This window comes from Lemur catta, chromosome 2 (assembly GCF_020740605.2).
Source record: "Lemur catta isolate mLemCat1 chromosome 2, mLemCat1.pri, whole genome shotgun sequence".
NCBI classification, from domain to species: Eukaryota; Metazoa; Chordata; class Mammalia; order Primates; family Lemuridae; genus Lemur; species Lemur catta.
The window spans coordinates 103,650,820-103,671,312 of NC_059129.1; the positions used below are offsets into that span (position 1 = coordinate 103,650,820).

At 47.3% G+C, this 20,493-nt stretch overlaps 1 protein-coding gene across 1 annotated transcript in view; it reads right to left on the minus strand.

The window, feature by feature from the left end:
- The window catches only part of TRAF3IP2 (TRAF3 interacting protein 2), a 41,237-nt gene extending 33,729 nt beyond the window's left edge, over nt 1-7,508 (minus strand). Inside the window, exon 1 of the mRNA XM_045544195.1 lies at nt 7,148-7,508. The gene's annotated coding sequence lies outside the window, so the exon portion shown is untranslated. The remainder of the gene's footprint in view (nt 1-7,147) is intronic.
- Nucleotides 7,509-20,493: the final 12,985 nt, after the last annotated feature.

Below are 20,493 nucleotides of genomic sequence, written 5' to 3' on the forward strand. Positions count from 1 at the left end.
TGAACATGTCTCTTGAAATACAGAAAACACTTCAGTCGAGGGTGAGAACATTTGCCCAGGTAAGCATGGGTGGGCATGAGCTGGGAGTAGAGGCTGGTCCCAGGGACATACAACCAGAGAGAACAGGTGGGTATGTGAGTCTAGTTCTCATTGACCCCAAAGACAGTAGCTGTTCTGCTCTGGAATCCTATTACCCTTTGGACTGTGAGCGTGGCTCTCACTCTTGGATCTGACCAGCATCTTTCTTCAAATCCCTCTGTCAGTCTCTCACTGTGGCTTCCTTTTTGCCTCCTTGGGCCTGAGACCTTCCTCTGGGCTCCTCTGCTCTACCCCAGCAGCCTGGTTTTGCAGATACAATCTTCTCCAGATGTCCACAGCCTCAACATCCCCTGTGACAATGCTCCTTTGATGTCCCATTACACACTTTCCCATGCTTCACCCCCCTCTTTTTCTTTTTCTTTTTTTTTTCTGTCCACAGCTCTTAGTCAACTCCCTTGAGCTGCCTCCAACTCTGCTCATGTCTGTTCCCAGCAGCATTATCCTCCTGTAGCACATCCTGCCTTAATAGTTTCTTGAAACAGGGCCTGTTAGTCTTCACAACACTATCTTTCTGATCTCAGTTTATCAAAAGCTTCTTTCCCTCTCCTCGTGCCTGCCTCCCTTCCTACAGGTCTGTTAGGCCCCACTCCGGCCCACATAGGAAGCAAGTCTCTCTCAGGGCACACGTGAACAGATCTAATGCCCACGTTCACGGTTGCCCGTGGCTGCTGCCTTCCGGATGGGCTTACCCTAAATCAACACAGGTTTCTAGGATGTGGGAAAGTGTGCAGTACTTAAATGCACAGGCTCTGGATTCAGACTCCCTAGGTTTAAATTCTCTCTCTGCCAGTTGCACCATTAGATGTGTGACCTTGGAAAAATTACTTAATTTCTTCCAGACTCGTTTTTTCTCATCTGCAAGATGGGGAAAACAGCAACACTTGCCCCCACAGGGGTGTTGTGAGGATAAAAAGACGATATAGATAAAGTGCTGAATGTAGAACTTGGCCCATATCAAACTCTCAAAAAGCAATTATTGTTTTGTTATTATTTTTACTGCAACAAGTGATTTGTCTAGACTATGTTTCCTTGGTTTTATACCGAAATGCTAACACTATTCTATTAAGCTAAGTTACAGAGACCATATCTTTTTAAACAACATGTGTATATGTGAGTAATTTCTGGCACCTTGAATACACATCATCTCATTTAGCTTTTAAAACAAGCCAGGACCATATGCAGGGCAAGTGCTACCACTTTGCCATTCCCATTTTACAGAGGCTTGGATGCGTTAAGTAGCTTTTCCAAAGTCACTTGACATGGGTGAAGCCAGTGAAGATTGGTGAAGCTACATCCAGCCTATAGACCTCCCAGCTCTTTCCGTTAAGCCATATAGACTGGCATTGGCACTTTCATTCTGCAAAAGGCCAGATAGTAAATAGTTTATGCTTTGTGGGCCACATGCTGTCTCTGTCTCATATTCTGCTCTGTTTTATTTTCATTTTTTTTTGTAACAACCCTTTAAAAATATAAAAACCATTCTTAACAATAGGATGATGCAAAAATAGCCCATGAGTCACCTTTGGCCTGAGGGTTGTAGTTACTGCTGAAGTAGATCATGTTGATAAATCACAATACAAACCTCATGAAAAGGGTACACATAAGAAACCTTACTCTGTGTTAGCAATCATTGTTAATATTTACTGAAAGGTTACTATGTGGGAAATTCTGTACAAGAGTTGTATATGTATTAACTTATTTAATCCTCATAGCCACACTATTTGATAGGTACTATTGTTAGTTCCATTTTACAGATAAGGGAACTGAGGCACCAGGAGGTTAAGTAACTTTTCCGAGGTCACATGGCCAGGAAGTAGCAGAGCAAGGAATCAAATCTAAGCAGGTCAGCACCAGAGCCTGTGCACTTAACTGCTTGTATCTCGGCCGGGAGCACTGACTGGTACAGCTGTTTGGGAGGGAAAAAGGGGAGAGGGAAGCCACATAACCCCTAGAAGCTTCTGGAATAAATATGTTTCTGAACCACTCACCTTGAGGCTAAGGAGACATGGAAACACGCCACCTGTGTTCTATAAAGAATCGCCAGGCTGGAAACCTGCGGTAGCTTCCCTCGTGCCATTACAATAGAGGATACGGAGGAGACTGCAGAGGCATCTTGATTTGAGAAAAGCACTTGATTGGATCTCATTAAATTTTAATCATAAACTGAATTCAAAATAAATTGAAAACTGGTTGACAGAGCACAAACAAAGGGTGATGATAAATGGTGATGCATCTAGAGAAGGGATATCTTCCAGGGGACGACTCTGAGGCAAGGACGGATGGGATTTAATGAAGGTGTATGTCCCTGGAAGAAGACAAATAGCACAGCAAGGACCAGAGGAAGGGCAGGAGTGAGCAGCCTGAGTAATTAATAAACCACATTAACAGCTCTGAAATAATCAGGGCTTGGTGTTCACCAACTGCTTGAATTTTTTTTTTTTTTTTTTTAAGCTTTCTTTGGGTCAAAAATAGGGTTGAAGAGTCCTGGAGACACACAGCATGAATATTTCAGGTGGGCATTATATTTATATATTAAATTGGGATCCTCCCAATTTACACTTAGGAGGGTCCTCAGGTCCAATTTGGATCAGATACTTTCACTTACAGACTCTCAAGGTCTTACTTCATTCCCTAGAGAATCATTTTTTTTATAAGTGTCTAAAAGTGATGGATTTTATTATAAAAAAAATCTTTAAACTCATTAATGTTCTTTGTTTACTGCCCAAACGCATGCAAACTTTCATGACATTGGTTTGCTTAGTGGAAGGTTGGTTTTGAGCGAACTGTTTGGCCCAGAATCAAACTCCAGTGAACAAACACTTCCAAGTTTACTTGCAGAATTTCCCAGACGGAGAAGTTCTTCCATTAGGTTTGCCAGAGGATTTGAAACAGTGATGAGCCCTGGAGACAAGGGAACGTTTACTGGCCCTTGGACATAACCCTGCACAGTAAGACTCACATCAGGCTGAAGGCAGCGCAGTGTGAACTGACCCGATTTGAGCAAGTTTGCTCCGGGACTCCTCTGAGCTACTAACTAAGGAGGACACAGACTAATGGGAACATACTGACTCCACCACATTGGAAATGGTAGTAAACATTTAGAGAACAACCTCAGCCAGGCCATGGTTTTTTGCTGTTGTTGTTGACATTGTTTTGTTTTGTTTTTCAGAAGATGGTTTCTGTAAGCACATATGCGGGATCCCTAATTCAGTCCAGGCTACAGAGTGAGGGAGAGGAAGCAGGGAGAAAAGGAAAATCCGGATAGGAAGAGGAAGGGCTAGAAAGGAAGAAAGAATACAAGAGGAGAGAAGTAAGGAAAGTGGGAAAATCTTAAAAGAAATTTTTTATTTGCCCTTTATTGGTGTAGAAGAGAGACATATATAAAAATAATTGTAATTTGTAAGTATTACTGTGTACAAGAAGGGGCAATTGGAAGGAAAGGAAAGAACACAGGTACAAAGCAAGAGTGTTACAGGGTAAGCCAGTGAGCCAGGGAGGGTTTGGGCAGACAGCTTAGAACAGTGGTCCCCAAACTTTTAGGCACCGGGGACTGGTTTCATGGAAGACAATTTTTCCATGGATGGGAGCAGTGGGGGGGATGGTTTCAGGATGATTGAAATGCATCACATTTACTGTGCAGTCAAACGTCTCTGCTAATGATAATCTGTATTTGCAGCTGCTCCCCAGTGCTAGCATCACTGCCTCAGCTCCACCTCAGCTCATCAGGCATTAGAGTCTCATAAGGAGCTGCAACCTAGATCCCTCGCATGCGCAGTTTACAGTAGGGCTCACGCTCCTATGAGACTTCAATGCCCCCACTGATCTGACAGGAGGTGGAGCTGAGGCGGTGATGCCCGTGCTGGGGAACAGCTGTAAATACAGACGAAGCTTCACTCACTTGCCACAGTTCACCTCTTGCTGTGTGGCCCAGTTCCTAACAGGCCACAAACTGGTACCAGTCCAGGGGTTGGGGACTGCAGACTTAGAATAGGAAGAGAGTTCAGAGATGAGAGGGAGACCTGTTGACCCTGGGAGGAGAAAAAGGAAAAGCAGTGGAGCCCCGAGTGCAGGAAAACAGTGAGGCAGAGGAGAGCCAGGCATCCCTCATTGCTGAGGGAGCTGCCAAGCCCCCAGGCAGCTGGGTCTGCAGACTGGAAGTTGAGGGGCACGTAGGCTGGGAGCTCCAGGCAGGCCCATCCCTCCCAGATAGCTTGATTCCAGCTGCCTTACCAGGGAACCAAGCCAAACTGGTACAGCTCTAAGGACCACTACGTGGATGGAAGCCCACCTTCCTCAGCAAGTTTACAACTCTGGTATCCGGGAAGGTCTGTGCGCACATCCAAGCACACACGGGCAGTGAGCCGAGCAGTCGGCAGCCAAGCACACGTGGGCTCCCAGGAGGCCTGCTGGACACAGGAGGCAAAGGATGGCGGTGGGAGAAGGGACAGCCTGGGTTTCATGAACTAAAAGTACCTTGGTGACAATGTGTTAGGAAGAAACAGGAGAGGCCCAGGGGGGCAGCTTCTTGATTCCAATCCTCAGATGCTGTCTCACGGAAGGACTGCAGGATTGTTTTGATAAGGAAATGTGATCAAACATTAGGGGTCATTTCATTGGACCTGAAAGGAATTTGAAGTTGAATGTGCCTCATCTGTGTTCTCTTTTTTTCTTGCAGCAGTTGCCTGCAATTCATATATGTTTTTAAAGGCTAATCTAAAATTGCCTGCAGTAGAAAAATGATTTGAATTCAGGATATTTCTGAGATTTCCATTTTGTGATGTGTAAAACCTAGATTTAATTTAGACAAACCACCCCACCATAATCTATCTTTCTGAGTGCCTGTTAAAGAATGCCTGCAAATATGACTGTCTTCTCCTCTTCTTTTGCTTTTCAGAACATTTGAAAGTTACTAACTCCTTGATCCTGGAAGAAGCAGGCTTTACCATTTTCTGCCTTGATCCCTCCAAAAATGAGTATCCCTGAGTTAAGAACCTTTCCCTCCAACATGCTGGCGCATCACTCAGACTTCATTCCTGGTTAGCCCACCCCATGCAATGAACAGAGCAGAGTAACCACATGGTCCACCTCTTGATGCTCCATCATGGAATGACCTATAGCTGCAGCTCCAGATTAAGAATGACTGTGGTGTGGCCTTTAAGGATCAAAGCGAGGCTGGCAACTGAACAGTTAGCCTGATTTTAGACAATGGTGCATCGTTATTTGAACATAAAATCAGGAACTCAATGCAGGTGCAACATCTTGAAATTCCTGTCCTCTCATCCCAGGAAAATAGAAACACCTAAAAACATGACAAGGACTATATACCAGGACCTTAATGTCTCACAGATTAGCAATACCAAAAGCCCTGAATCAGCCCATCCCAGCCAGCCAGGGTTTGTTTGAACTGTATTGACCGTAATTGTCGAAAAGAAACAATAACAAAAATGAAAAGTAGTGGTTTGGAAAAGGTTAAGGATTCAGTGTATCCACCATCTAATAATGTGTCTGATCATAGTCATCACCCTTACATGGTATTAGGATGTGTTTCACAGTTTCCTTTCCCCTCCCATTAAAGGCCCCGCTCGCGGTGACTGGTGGAGTTGTTGCCAGCTCCAGCTAAGTCAGTAACTCTGGCTCCTGGAGCCTGGCTCGCCTGCCAGTTCTCTGGCCTGCCTTGACGCTGCAGGCAAATGCACACGATGATTCTTCCCGGGTAACCCAAGTGGGACATGAACTAACTCAAGAAACTCCCGGTTTTGTCCTATTTGGCTGGAGCCCGTCATAAGTCCTTAGTTTTAGGCAGCCCTCCTGCAGAGCCACGTGGCTGCCCAGGCCCCTCCAGCCTTTTGCCTTGACCGCTGCTTTACCTTTTGCCTTGAGAGCAGAGGAGTGGAAGAGAAATCAAAGCAGCTTATGTGGGAGGAGCCTGAGCACCTCCGAGGTGTTTGGTCGTTTGCTGAGTTCTGGGGGATAGAAAAGTATTAAGAAACAAACTGCTCTTCTTCAAGGGGCTAACCAACTGGTAGTGGGAGGTAAAATTAATCTATGTGAATAATCAGTAAACAAAACAAGTCTTCTAAGACCACCCATTATGGCTAACCCTCTGGGACCACCCTGGCCTTGTTTTGCTAGAAGGAAATTTCGACATAATCATGTTAGTCCTGCCTCCCTCCCTACTCGCACACTTTACCGATGAAGAAATCCAGGCCTGGGGAGCCAAGTGAACTGCCTAAGTCATGCAACCACAAGAAGTAGAGTAAGAGCCTGAAACCAAGTTTCTTGTCCTTTTAAAAAATTATTTATTGGCCTCTTTTTCTCCTGTTCTTTAAAAAAAAGAAAATCTCCCTATTATAGCTAAGAGACCATCTTGAACTTGAAAGTCACAAGAAGGCTTGATTAGCTTCTAAGATCAAGTACTAGCACTTCTCTCCTTGTTTTCCCCAAAGGCTCCGTCCAGCGCCAGCAAATGTCAGGGTTGCTTGGAGGGGGGCTGGAGGGCTGGGGGTGGGGGCTGCAGGAGCAGCTCACAGCCAGCACAGAGCTCGGGGGAACTTCCTGGCCCAAGAATGTTGTGTTGATTTTTTTTTTTTTTTTTTGCCTGCATGAAACAGAGATTGGGAAAACTTGGAGTTCTCTTTCCCACTCTGCCACTGACGTGTTCTGGGGCTGGAAGCCAGATACTTAATCCTTGCCATCCCCGGCTCCCTCCGTGGAGAACTGGGGTTTGAATTCTTGATCGAAACTTGTGGGGACACTAAATGCCCAAACAAATTGTTCCCAGGCAGCTCCGTGTACCAGTGTGTGTGCCTCCTCTCCCCAAAGAGTTAATCCCAGCTCGCCTGTCTGAAATACTAAACCCCCAACATGTTCTCGCCGCAGAAACTTAGCTGTCATTTTCTCAGCCCGAGAGAACAAGTTAAAGGTGGGGAGAGGAAGGCAGAGGAAAATAAAAGCAGACTATTTCAGTAAAGGAGACACAGAATATTTTGGAAAACGGGTCAGTGGTTAAGAAAAAAGATGAGGCAGGTGGCAACCCTGAATGACTTACCTTAGAACCACCACGGACAGACAGACCGGGCCGAGGGGGTGGTCGGCTCTCTGCTTGGCGTCTCTCTCCACCTTGGGTCGCTCTCAGCCTCCTTCCGCCCTGTCCGGGCCCAGGTAAGTAGCAGAACAGGCTCTGAAGCAGGAAGTGGAAGTTGTATGCAAATTTCTACAGAGGCTAGGAAGCCTCTGCTCAGAATCTCCCTGTGGGCAGTGAATCAACAGTATGTCACTTTATTTCTTAAAACAGAAACCTCCTTCATTCACTGGAAAGAGCCAGTGACGAATTAGGTGGCATTTTTGTTTTCACCACCCAGCTAAGAAGCTGCTGAGGAATGTCCGGGCCTCCGTGTTATCTCTGTGCGCCCACCTGAGAAGGTGTCTCACGGCGGGATTGAACTTGAACGTTAAGAGCGCTCATTCATTACCAGCTCCAAAGGAGACGGGGGCAGATAATGGGAGGCCTATGAAGCCAGAGCTGCTTCCTACCTCCTCTCACTGCCTAAAACATCATCATTTGCTGCCCGTAACCACAGAAGGAGGACTCGCTGCCCATGCGCCTGCGCTCACGTGTGCACACAGGCACACACTTGCACACGCACACAAACTGCCCCCTTGCCGGGCATGAAAAAGTAGCTAATTTTAAGAAAGACACACACACACATACACACATATGCACATTATCTACCTCTGGCTGCATTTTCTATGACCTCAAGTTCATTTCCTCCCTCTCCCTCCCCATTGTTTAATCAGTAGCCTACAGGATTTATTGCATGAAGGAGATGCTGTAGGCAGGATGATACCACAGCTATGTGTGTATATGCACACAGAGGGTGATGGCAGCTGTGTCAGTGGGAGCTTTGGAGTCACAGGGACCTGGATGTGAACTCAGCCATGCCACCAGCCGACTGTGCATCCCGGGCGGGCACATTGTGCTCCTGGTGCCAGATTTGTCTGCTGTTGAAGGGGTAGGAGAGTCAGCCCACTCCGCTGGCTCGCTCTCTACGCAGGGGACAGACCCTAGAGGATCCCTGTCCGGATAGTGCCAGGTTCTCAAGCAGGACACATGAAGCAGGTTGCTCTATATTCTACAAGCAGAGAATACGGCTTTTTTTAAAAACAGCATGTATAGGTTATATACATTGTGGTATATCCTTGTAACAGAATATGATACAGCTAAAAAAACTCATAAATATGTATGTATGTATGTATTTCTACACACTACCATGGAAAAGTGGCTCTGACATATTATTTAGTGAAAAATATTATCTTATTTTTGCCAATATATATAACAGATACACATACATATGTATGTATATAGCTTTGTGTTTGTTCGCCACTGGTCCCCAGCACCTAGCACACTGGCCAGAACATTGTAGGTAATCAGTACATATCTGTTCAATGACCGAGTTAGAAATGTCTGGAAGGATGCGTGCCAAACTGTTTAGTGGTGGTCACTTGAAGGGAATGCAATTGAAGGAAACCAGTGAGAATGGAGGGCTTTTATACTATACACACACATGGGGTGTTTGATTCTTTTTTCCACAATAACATGTAGAACTTTTTCATTAAAAAGTATAAAATTGGCTGGGCATGGTGGCTCACGCCCATAATCCCAGCTACCTGGGAGTCTGGGGTAGGAGGATCACTTGAGACCAGGAGTTCGAGACCATCCTGGTCAACAGTGAGACTCTGTCTCTACCAAAAAAAAAAAGAGAGAGAGAAAGAAAAAAAAATTAGCTGGGCGTGGTGGTGTATACCTGTAGTCACAGCTACTCGAGAGGCCGAGGCAGAAGGATGGCTTGAGCCCAGGCATTTTAGGCTGCAGTGAGCTATGATCATGCCACTATACTCCAACCTGGATAAAAGAGTGTGACCCTGTCTCAAAAAAAATAAAAAATATTAAGTTTTTGGGGTTTTTTTTAAATAGCATTTTATTACCTTGGCCTTGAACTTTCTGCTTCAAAATTATTATTAGGATAATCTGTTTGAGAGCAGGAAAAGAGAGCATTTTCTGTGTGACAGTTGGTACTAGGATACTTTGAGAAAGGCATTGATGTTAGCAGATGAGAACAGAAAAGCAAAGAACAGCAAGGAGAGAAGCTGGGGGGAGAGCAAGGGAAGGGGGTGGAAACAATTTTCATTTCTCCTAGATGCCCTTAAATGGCCTGGGAAAGCCTCGAAGATGCTCTGTCAAGTACCACCTTTGGAATACAGCCCGTCAGGAAGAACAAGGGGAAGCTTTCTTCCAGTTTTCCACCAACTGTCTTCCTGGGTGTGCGGCCTCAGGGCCCACAGGAAGAACACCAAGTGCTGAAGTGCTGCTTTTAATGGCTGTTAGCTGAGCCTTCCTCCTGTCCAAATTTATCCTGAGCAGAGAGGCAGGCACTGGGGCAATGAGTTAATGGCTCCTTCTTAGGAGCCTCTGCTGGGGCCCCTACTGAGAAGCAGCCTGAGGATGTAAACTGTTTAGAGAGAGTGTCCTGGACACGAGAAACTTCTGTCTGAACATGCCTGCGGCAGTTACAGTGACGTATGAATGACATACGAATGTCAGGGAGTCAGGAAATGAACACCTCCTGCCTCCAGGAGCTGCCCACTGGTTTTCAGCCTAACACATACAGCCTTAGTTGCCATCACAGGAGAGCAACTCTTCACTGAGGACCACACACTACCTGTTAGCACATTTAATCCTCCAAACAGCCTGTGAGGTGCGTTTACTATCATTCTCACTTCACCCTTGAGGAATCTGAGGCTCAGAGACACTGAGTAACCTCTTTAAGGTCACACAGCTAGTCTGTGGAGAAGGATTCAAGCCCAGAGCTATTTCACTTCCAGGTAGATGTTATTCCCTCTCCCTCCATTGCCCTGTTGTAGTCTGTCCTTCCTACACGTTTGGGTGGAGCACAGGTATCTTGCTTTCTTTGCACAACTCTCGACAACACTCAAGAGGGAAAAAAAGGTGTAGACAACAAAAGGGTGGGGCTGTGACCGTGCCAATTATCCTGGCGCTGTGTTTATGTGGTGCTGGTTGCTATATAAATAATGAGTAGTCAAGCTATGGGTCAGCCCTCTCCCTCCTGTTAAAAATCCAGAAGAGGAGGATTTGTGTTTATTAGATTTTAGAATTTGCTCAATGTATTAGTCAGGGTTCTCCAGAGAGGCACAATCAGTAGAATATAGATATACGAGAGGGGATTTATCAGGGAGACGGGTTCATGGGATTGTGGAGGCTGAGAAGTCCCACAACAGGCTGTACGAGCTAGAGACCCTGGGGTGCTGCTGGCGTGGCTCAGTCCACGCCCGAAGGCCTCAGAACCAGGGAAGCCGATGCTGTAACTCTCAGTCTGAGGCCAGAGGCCTGAGAACCCGGGGAGCGACTGGTATAAGTCCTAGTATCCAAGGGGAGCCTGGATTATTGTCCAAGGACAGGAGAGGAAGAGTGTATCCCAGTCCCAGCACATAGAGCAATACGTTCTCCTTTCCTGTTTCTGTTCTCTCCAGGACCCCAACAGATTGGATGGTGCCTGCCCATGTGGAGGGCGGATCTTCCCTACCCAGTCCATGCAGACACACACGCTAACCTCCTCAGGAAACACCCTCACAGACACAGCCCAAAATAGTGCTGTACCGGGTTTCTAGGTCTTCCTTAATCCAGTCCAGTTGATACTTAAGCCATCACAGTCCATGTCTTTGTCGGTTCAGGCTGCCGTAACAGAATACCATAGACTGAGTGGCTTACAAAACATTCTCACAGTTCTGGAGGCTGGGAAATTTGGTGTCTGGTGAAGGCCCGCTTCCTGGTTCATACATGGCCTTCCTCTCGCTGTGTCCTCACACGGTGGGAAGAGGGCTAGAGAGCTCTCGGGGGTCCTTTTTATATGAACACTAATCTCATTCTTCAGGACTCCACCCTCATGACTTAATTACCTCCCAAAGGCACCACCTCCTAACACCATCACATTGGGGGTTAGAATTTTAACATATGAATTTTAGGTGGATATGAACATTTAGTCCTTAATATTTAGTATTTTTTAAAAAGGTGTAACTAGAAAAAAGCTTCCCCTACCCCTGTAAACAAAACCAACCAAATCATTTGGACCTAATGCTCAGAAACTCTCCATTCTTTAGCATTAATCTATGACAAGAAAGGAAAAGGAAAGGACTCATTCCTTGGAAAAACCTTGATTTTACACTTTTGGAAGCGATGATTTCAAGTACTGAAACGGCAGAGTGAAACTATGACATACCATATGGCAGAGAAGACGACTGCCATCGCACTCACCCCTGAGAAGAGCCCTTGTCCAAATGGTCTCCAACTCTCAGACACCAACTAGCTAACTCTCCCCACACCCTCTTAGCGGACGGTCACTGCTACAGCTGAGAGTTTGTGTCGCCCCCTCCATCCGTAAGCTGCAACCCTCCACCCGCGGTGTGATGGTAGTAAGAGGTGGGGCCTTTCGGAGGTGACTAGGTCGTGAGGGTAGAGCCCTCATGAGTGGGATTAGTGCCCTTATAACAGAGGCCCCAGAGAGCCCCCTGGCCCGTTCCGTTATGTGGGGACACATAGAAGCCACCATCTATGAGGAACAGGCTCTCACTAGACAGCGAATCTGCTAGCGCCTTGATCTTGGACTTCTTGGAGATTGAATACTCCAGGACAGTATGCAATAAATTTCTGTTGTTTATCAATTACTCAGTCTAAGTCATTTTGTTACAGTGGCAGCAATAAATGGAGATAGCCACAGAGGAGTCACTGCTGGGGTAGAGGCAGGAAGAGAAGAAATGCCCAGGGGCTCAGTGTCTGGTCCTGCTACGCTGGGTTCACACTAGTCCCGCTTCAGTCCCACAACCCCTACTGAGCACCTGCTGTATTCCAGACATGTACTAGGTGCTAGGTGTGCAAACTGGAAGATTCTCAACATGTTCTTGTGTCTCTTTCAGAAGCAAAAAGTGTGGCGGTGCAGGCAATTCCAAACTAGCCACTGGACAGAGCTATGGAGTCCACCAGTTGCTTTTTCTCCACTGCTTTGGTGGGCTGCTTCCAGTCCAAAGTGACTGCCAGGCCCAGGGAGATACCAGAACTGACCACAACCCTCCTCCTCCACCCCTGCCAAGCCCCTGTGCCCTGCTGCCGCCTGTCCAAGTGCCTCTTCCCTCTGGGTGAATTCCTTTCTGAAACTCCTTCTTGTTCTCACGGCGGATTCAGTTGGGACCTTCCAAATATAACCACAGAATCTCAAAATGGAAGGGTTAGCTCTCAATTTTTTTCTTTCTAAGAGGTCCCTTGACCCCAGTACAAATTTATTCATCTTCTTTCCCTACTAAGGGGATACTGGGAACGGCAGGTTTTGTCAAGCTACAAAAAGTCCTGTTACAGCATTTTCCAAATATTAATAGAACAATGGGTGCCTGGTCACTTTACGTTTGCATGCTTCAGTGGGAACACTCTAAAGTTCTGGGAAAAGTTGAAGATGGCCTGTTTCCAAGATGACTCTGCATGGTCACCTGCACCCAAAGTTGTTGCCAGCTTTTCTTACTAAAAATGATTAAGTCCTATACACTAGGCTCCCCATTACTTCCACCACAATAATAGTAGCTAACCTTCCAAAAGCACTTACTGAGTGCCAGCAGTGTTCTAAGCACTTTGCATGCATTAACTCATTTACTGTTTGCAACACCTCTGTGAAGAAGGTACCATAAGATCAGCTACCTTTCATTGAGCATCTACTATGTGCCAGGTAATTTTCACAATCTGTATAATGAAGTGGAGAAATTTATTCACCAGAATTTCTCTTTAAAAGAGAAAAGCAGATAAAAACCAGACTCTGCTTCCTATGGAGGCTGCACACAGCAGGGTGGGTCAGATGAGTGAGTAGTATTTGGAAAGGGACAAAGGGACAATGACAAAGTAGCATGGGGCCCAGCAGAGGAGGTGGAGGAGGCGTAGCAGCGGGGCGGGGAGGGCCTTTGTGCAGTAGTGCGGCAGTGAGAGAGCAGGAGGGACGGGGCGGGACTGTAACACGCTTTGCTGTGTGACCCATTGTGTAAATCCCCGTGCCCTTCAAGAAAATCTACAGTAAAGTTCTATTAATACATTATTCTCCAAGTTTTCTCTAGTTGGATTTACTCAATTGTTTGACTTTGGGATATGTCCATGGACAGCTTTACTTAGTTACATTTAAAAATTAGAATGGTCACTATGAGAATAAAACAGAGAACAACAAGTGTTGGCGAAAATGTGGAGAAACAGGAACACCTGTGCCCTGTTTGAGGGGATATAAAATGCTACAGGTGCTGGGGAAAACAGTATGGTAGTTCCTCAAAAAATTGAAAATAGAATGACCATATGATTAGCAATTCCACTTCTGAATACACACACACACACACACACACACACACACACACACACACACACACACGGGAATTGAAAGCAAAGATTCGAACAGGTATCAGTACACCTGTGTTCACAGCAATATTATTCACAGTAACCAAGAGGTGGAAGCAACCCAAATGTCTATCAGCACCTGAATGGATAAACACGATGTGGTTTATACATACAATGGAATATCATTCGGCATTAAGAAGGAAGTTCTGACACTTGCTACAATGTGGATGGACCTTGAGGACGTCATGCTAGGTGAAAAAAGGACAAATATTGTATGATCCACTTATGTGAGGTATGTAGAGTAGCCCAGTTCATACAGACAGAAAGGAGAATGGTGGTTGCCAGGGGCTGAGGGGAGGGGGAGGTGGGGAGTTCTTGTTCTTGTGGTAGCAGGTACACAGTTTCAGTTTTGCAAGGTGAAAGGAGTTCTGGAGATGGATAGTGGTGATGGTTGCACAACAGTGTGAATGTACTAAATGCCACTAAATTGTACACTTAAAAATGGTTAAGATGGTAAATTTTATGTGCATTTTGCCCCAATTTAAAAAGAAAATCCCAAAGCAGCCCTGCAAGGTAGGTTTTATTACTCTTCATTCTACAGAGAGGAAATTCAGGCACAGAGAAGTTAGGTACCTTGCTAGGGCGACACAGCTGGGTTTCAAATGCGGACCTGATGCCCTACGAAGGCCACGCCTCTCCCCTGCACCACACAGCAGGGGACCCACTCAGGGAGCACGGGGACCGGGCTGGGGAGGGGGGCTGGTGGGGGGCGCCGGGCATGTGCTGGTGCCACAGAGATCCATCCTGGGTAGCCCTAGCCTCTCCTTTCTGTGTCCTTTTCCCTCTCTAAGCTGCCCTTCCTCCAACCCCGTCTTTATTCCTTCTCTGCCTTTGCCTCATCAAAACGTGCTCTCAGAAAAAAAATTAAAAAAAAAAAAAAACCACCTGATCACTCATTTATACCTAAGTTACACGGTGTGAATTTAAATCAATGTGCTACCTCTCCGAGGGGTGCTTGCATTTTAAGCCTCATCACCCTCTATGAAATGAAAGGCTTTGTTCCCTATTAAAGGCATTTCAGGCATCAGGGAACCAGTGGGAAGGAATTGGAGGGTGGTGGCAGCAGGCAGGGCAACTATCACCCAAAGAAATCATTAAATGGTGGAAACTGTGGGCACGAAGTTAGAAGGGAGATATATTTTATGGACGGGTTGATCTTTCAGGATTCTGCAAAGACGTGCTGCTGGGAGATGGGGGATGGAGAGGCGACAAAACCCTCCCCTTTCAGCGAGCTTGGCTGCCTGATTTCCAGACTCCAGACTTGTTTGTCATCAGAACTGTGCACATCCTAGAAAAGGGAATCCGGGGGTGGGGGGGTTGATTTCCTCAGGGTGTCATTTCTCTGACAGTTCTCAGCGCCTCTTCTCTCTCCGTTAAACATTGTGAAATTCCAGTGCTGAGCATCTGGGTGTGGTAGCTGGAGATCTCTGGCCATAAAATCTGAGCAATGATTGCTTTAGTGTCACGGATGCATTGTGTGCACTCGCTGGCAGAGTGTACTGTGCAGAGCCTAAGGCAGAGCATGTGGACGTGAATGGCTGTCTTCTAGCTGCTTACGACCTAAGACTGAGCATGTCCGGGGGCAGAAAAGACACTATCCCGACAGCGTCCATGCTGACACCCGGGCTCTGAGTCAGGCTTGCTGGTTTGAGTCCCTGCTCTCCCTCCCGCAGCTGCGTGACCTCAGGGAAGTTTCTTAACTTCTTTACACCCCAATTTCTTAATCTGTATAATGGAAATAGTAAGGTATCTATTTCATAGACAACCAACCCTCCAAATATACTGCTTCTGGCTGCTGCCTTTTATGTGAAGAAAACTTCTTCCCTCCAGGGGGATGTAGCCTTTCCCACAGCACACAGCATGGGGCGTGGGGACAGGTTAGATTTCAGCCTCACTCAGTCTCCTGTGCCCTCCTCCGCCAGGCACAAATTGTACGACTGTTCACAGTAGCCCTGTAGGATTGTTACGAAGATTAGATAAAATGACCTATATGCGGTGTTGGGCCTTGTGCTCAATAAATCTCAGCTACTATTATACTAAATATTTAAATAAATGCATAATTCAATGAGTATACCAAGAATCAGTTATCAGTCAATACTGTAGAGGAAAGAACTCAACAAAATAGTAGATAATACTAAAATATTCATATGTAGCAATGAGATGAATTTTTATGCTAACAATTGAATAAGGGTGTATTGTACGTCAGAGAATTAGCTACAAATCAGAGACTCCAGCCACACGTGAGCATCCCGTTGAGGAGAAGCCAAAGGTGGAAGCAGGTACCTCAAGGGCTTCTCTCCTGCCCTGCGCCACACTCTGCTCTGGGGACAGACCTATCACTACTCCGTTCACACCACGGGAAGCTCCAGTGCGAGCAGAGCTGTCCTCACTCTCTAAGCCTGCTGCCTGAACAACACCTTCCTGGCAGGAGAAAAAATTATGTATCCTATTAACTTAAAATATTTTCCCTTTCAGCTTTGCCTGGTTGGCAGAATGCATATAGAAGTAAGAGTAAACAGAGATAAGGTGCTCTCTATAAAAAAGATTTCTTAGAAATGCATCTGAAAAACAAGGCCAGGAAATTTACTCTGTGTGTCAGGGGGAGTGGGGGGCGGAGAGAGAGAGGGAGAGAGAATTTCATTTTTAGATTATGAGACACAAAAACAAATGAAAAAACACCGCCAAAACCCCACAGCCCTTTTTTTCCACAATGAATCTGCCCTTTATCATGAGCTCCCGTTCCACTAAATAGCGGGGAAAAGGAAAGCCCGTGTGCTTTCACGCCGGCGAGGGCAGGCCCTCAGGTCCATGCTGGGCTTCTCTGTCCTCTGGGCAGCCCGCTCACTGAACATGGGGACAATGCCCGACAGCCACATCCCCTTCTGAATGCTCACTTCGGCTGTCCTGGTAGGGGAAGCTGACGTGTTCATCATCTTCCCAGGGAGACTCTCAGGAGCTGGACCAAGCTTGGCGCAGCTCAACTCAGTTTGGGTTGTTGATATCTACAGCAGAGGCTGAGAGTTGAACCTTTATATTTATCTCTTTTTCTGCCATAGTAATAGAACTTGCAGTTAGGCAAATGGCTCCCCAGAATAGAGACTGCTGTACCCAACCTTCCTTGCAGGTCGATACGGCCACGTGGCTAAGTTCTGATCAATGAGAAATGAGAAATCATGTGTGCAAAGAGGCATGCCTTCCTCTTCTCCCTTCCCCTTCTCATTGGCTAGCACGTGGCTGTAGTGGTGGTGGTAGTTAGCTGTTGGGGACCGAGTGGTTGACGCAACACCCCAGGGGTGATGGAGCAACAAGATGGAAGGAGTCTGGGTCCCTGAAAACACCAGAACCTATGACCTAGGTATGTTAATATCATACAAAACAAACTCCTATTTGACCCTGATTTAATTGTCTTATTGGGATTTTTTGCAATTCTTGTCCCCCTCCCCAACTTATCTCTATATGTAGGAGACAGGTTTTCTTTGATGATTGTGGGCATTTCTGTTATTAGTAATCTTGAAAAGAGCTCAAGCACAGAAAAGATTTGAAGGCTAAAACAGGCCTTGGATCAGAATGGGAGAATAAGCTCTTCCTCTCTTGGGGCCTCCAGGATAGGGCCAGGAGTCTGGAGAGGGCATGTCCTCGGTGGGGATGCAAGTCAGTCTAGTGGAAGAAGCTGCAGGCTGGGACCTCCTGAAAATGGAATGGCTCTCAGTTGAGAACATACAAACAACAAGGAGACTACTTCTGACCGGCATTCGAGGCTGACAAGGAAACTGGAGGCGCGAGACTATGACAACCCATGGGACGCCCTCTTCCCCTCCCTCACACACACATGCACACAAATAGTGGAAATGCCAGCACTCTGGGAGCTCGCAGGCCTTTCAAGAGGGCTTAATTTCTGGCAATCATTGGTGGGGCTCAAGCCTTCACACTCTGAGTATTTTACAGGAAATACTACCTGGCATCTGAGTGAGAGGCAGAAGGCTGGCACCAACACCCCCTGGGAAGCAGGTGACGTTTGTCTCAGACAGCTTTTCATCTCTCCAGTCCCTCCAGTGGTCCTGGTGCCCGTCCTCCAGGGACCAGCCACTCGAGAGACGCTCCTCTCACAGAGAGGGCTCCTGTTCTGTCCCACCTCCTCCAGGCCTCCGGGTGGTGACTGACACCAGGCCCTTTGCCCTCCTTGTCCCTTTCCTGCCCCAGATCTGGCAATTATCTGCCTTCCAAGGACATACTGGCTCCTTGGACACCCTCCCCAGGCTTAGCAGGTAGATACGGAGTGGGAGGCAGAAGCCCACGCAGCTTGCCCAAGGCCACAAGGCTACTAGTAGGGAGCTAAGATTTTAACCCACCGTCTAACTCCAGGGTCTGAGCTCTTTGCCCTAAATCCTCCAGCCTTCAGGGCTCACCCTTCCTTTAACAAGCAAATAAAACACCTCAAATCCGCGGCCCACATCCTGTAGGAAGTCCAGCAGCCTCCCCAGCATTTCCAAGGGAGGTGGGGGTTGGGCTATATTCTCCTGGTTACTCCAGTTTAAATTCTTGATCCCTGTAAGTCTTGTTGCTTCTGGCATCTGCTGTCCTCTCTCCCCTTCCCTCACCCAAGGTAAGAGCATTCTGCCCCCTCCTTCATTCCCCTAAGCACACTTCAGCCAGGCCAGCGTGTAAGCCTTTTCTTAAGGATCAGAGATGTTCGGCGATAACAGAGGGTCACCACCCACAGCAGGGCTCGGGAATGAGCTGAAAATTCAGAATGGGGCCTCCCTGTTCTGCAGGCACAGCCCTGCATTTACAGGCATGGGGCCAGAGTGCAAATGGAGACCGCAACCCTCACCTTCTCCCCTATTCTCTTCCTAACACCAGCTCTAGCCTGCACATGAGGGACCTCATGTGTGAACACCTTGGCCCGTGTTTACACTGCCCCCTTTGGGAAGGGGCCTACATGGGATCAGGTAATCCCATGGTCCTGAAGGAGGGGGAGAGGCTCAGCGTGGACACACCCCACTGGCCCCAGGCAGTGGTGCTGGCTAGTACAGGCTCTGCACATCTCTTCCTAACCTCACTTTCAGTGACATCACACTGGTACCTTGACATCAGCAGTGTGGGAATATTTACACTATGGAAATTGGCAAACACTACAAATCAGATGTTTTCCCCTGGAGAGCCAGTTTCCCAGCACACCAGTGCCCACACCACCAACTCACTCCGCGCACAGGGGCAAGCCAGAGAAAGGCCAGATCAGAGCCCATCAAGGCCATGCTTCTCAGATTTTGCTACACATTAGAATCACCTGGGTGCTCTGGCAGTAGGGAAATTGGAGTTTTTAAAAGTTTCCCAGGAAATTCCAATGCACAGCCAAAGCTGCAGACCAATGCTCTAAAACATCTCTTATTAAAATTTAGTGTGCATATAAATTGCCGGAGGATCTTTTAAAGGACAGATTCTACTTCAGTAAGGCTGGGGTCTGGCCTGGGATTCTGCATTTCTAACAAGCTCTCAGGTGCTGCTGATGCTCCTGGTCTGTGGACACAATCCGAGTAGGAAGGGTCTAAAGTGCAGGGCCCACGGGGGTGCTGCTGTTCTGAGGCCCCTTGGCTGTGCCGGCCATGGGGAACTTCTCACTGGAGTCAGCTTTCTCCGTAAGCCCTGGCCTCAGCCATTTTGGCAGCCTGCTCTGACTCCTTTTACCCTATTCTGGGTCATGGGACACCAGTGTCCCAAATTCCTGCCATCTCGTCATGCATATCAGTTCAGTTCTCTTTCCAGGCTACACCAGGCTGTGGGCTGGGTGGGAGGATGGCTCGCCTTTCATAACCAGTTTTCCTAAGCAATCATTTTCCCTCTGCTTCCCCTGCCCATCCATCCTACATGTCTGGGATTCAGATGCACAACTGCTGTAATTCATGTTTCGTATTGGTTGTTTTCCTTTCCTGTTACACTGGCAAAGCCCGAGGCTTGGTGCCGAGGGCCCTGCTGTGCGTATGAACGACCGTGTGGGATGGGAACCAGGCAGGGTGTGCACAAGACCAGTCTCCGGGAGCCTAGGGGCTGACCCTTTAGTCCCACAGGCTGAGAGTTAGCGCCGGACCCTTAGCAAAGAGAAACACAGTACTCACCTCAGAACTAAAATGGTAGTGAATCTTTCATTGCTGTATTAAAAGTGTAACTACAGACAAATGAAACTACCCCCAATTCTTCCCACAGAGTTAGGTTCAGTCACTACCAACAAGTCTTTTGTTGCTTAAAGGCGTGAGTGAAAGACGTCTCCCCTGTGTTTGTATAGATGGATATCTGGGCAGAGGTGACCCTACCTGATCCAGAGTCAAGGTTCTCATGCTTACCGAGGCCGGCAGCACTGCACGCGATTCTGTCGCAGTGAGGAGGGGTTCTGTCTGAGCGAGGTCACATTCCAAGGCCAGTCTCCACTCTGCATCGCTCGGGGCTGGCCTGCCCAGAGGAGACTCGTTTGGGGATGTTGCTCATGGTGATGGGAAGTTGGATCCAATCTAAGCTGTCTGGGTGTCCCCCTGCTCCCTGGAACTCACAGAGTTCTGTTTTGTAGGCTGTGTGTTTCAGAGAGAGTCAGTTGTGCTTATGGCCCTGATAAAACATCCACTAAGCAGGGATTTCCTGCCCAGTATATGACCCTGTGGCTCACTTCCGGTCAGGGGCCGCAGTCAGTGGCTGCCATTCTCCTGTGCAAAGGCCTGGGACTCTCAGGACAACCTAGAAAACCTCGAACCCTCCCACTGTCTGGAATTGCCTTTTCCTTTAATATCCACTCCAAGTGGCTGCAGTTCCCCACTCATTTCCTGTAGGAATTTTTTTATTTTTTATTTTTTGAGACAGGGTCTTGCTCTGACTCCCAGGCTGGAACACAGTGGTATGATCCCACCTTATTGCAG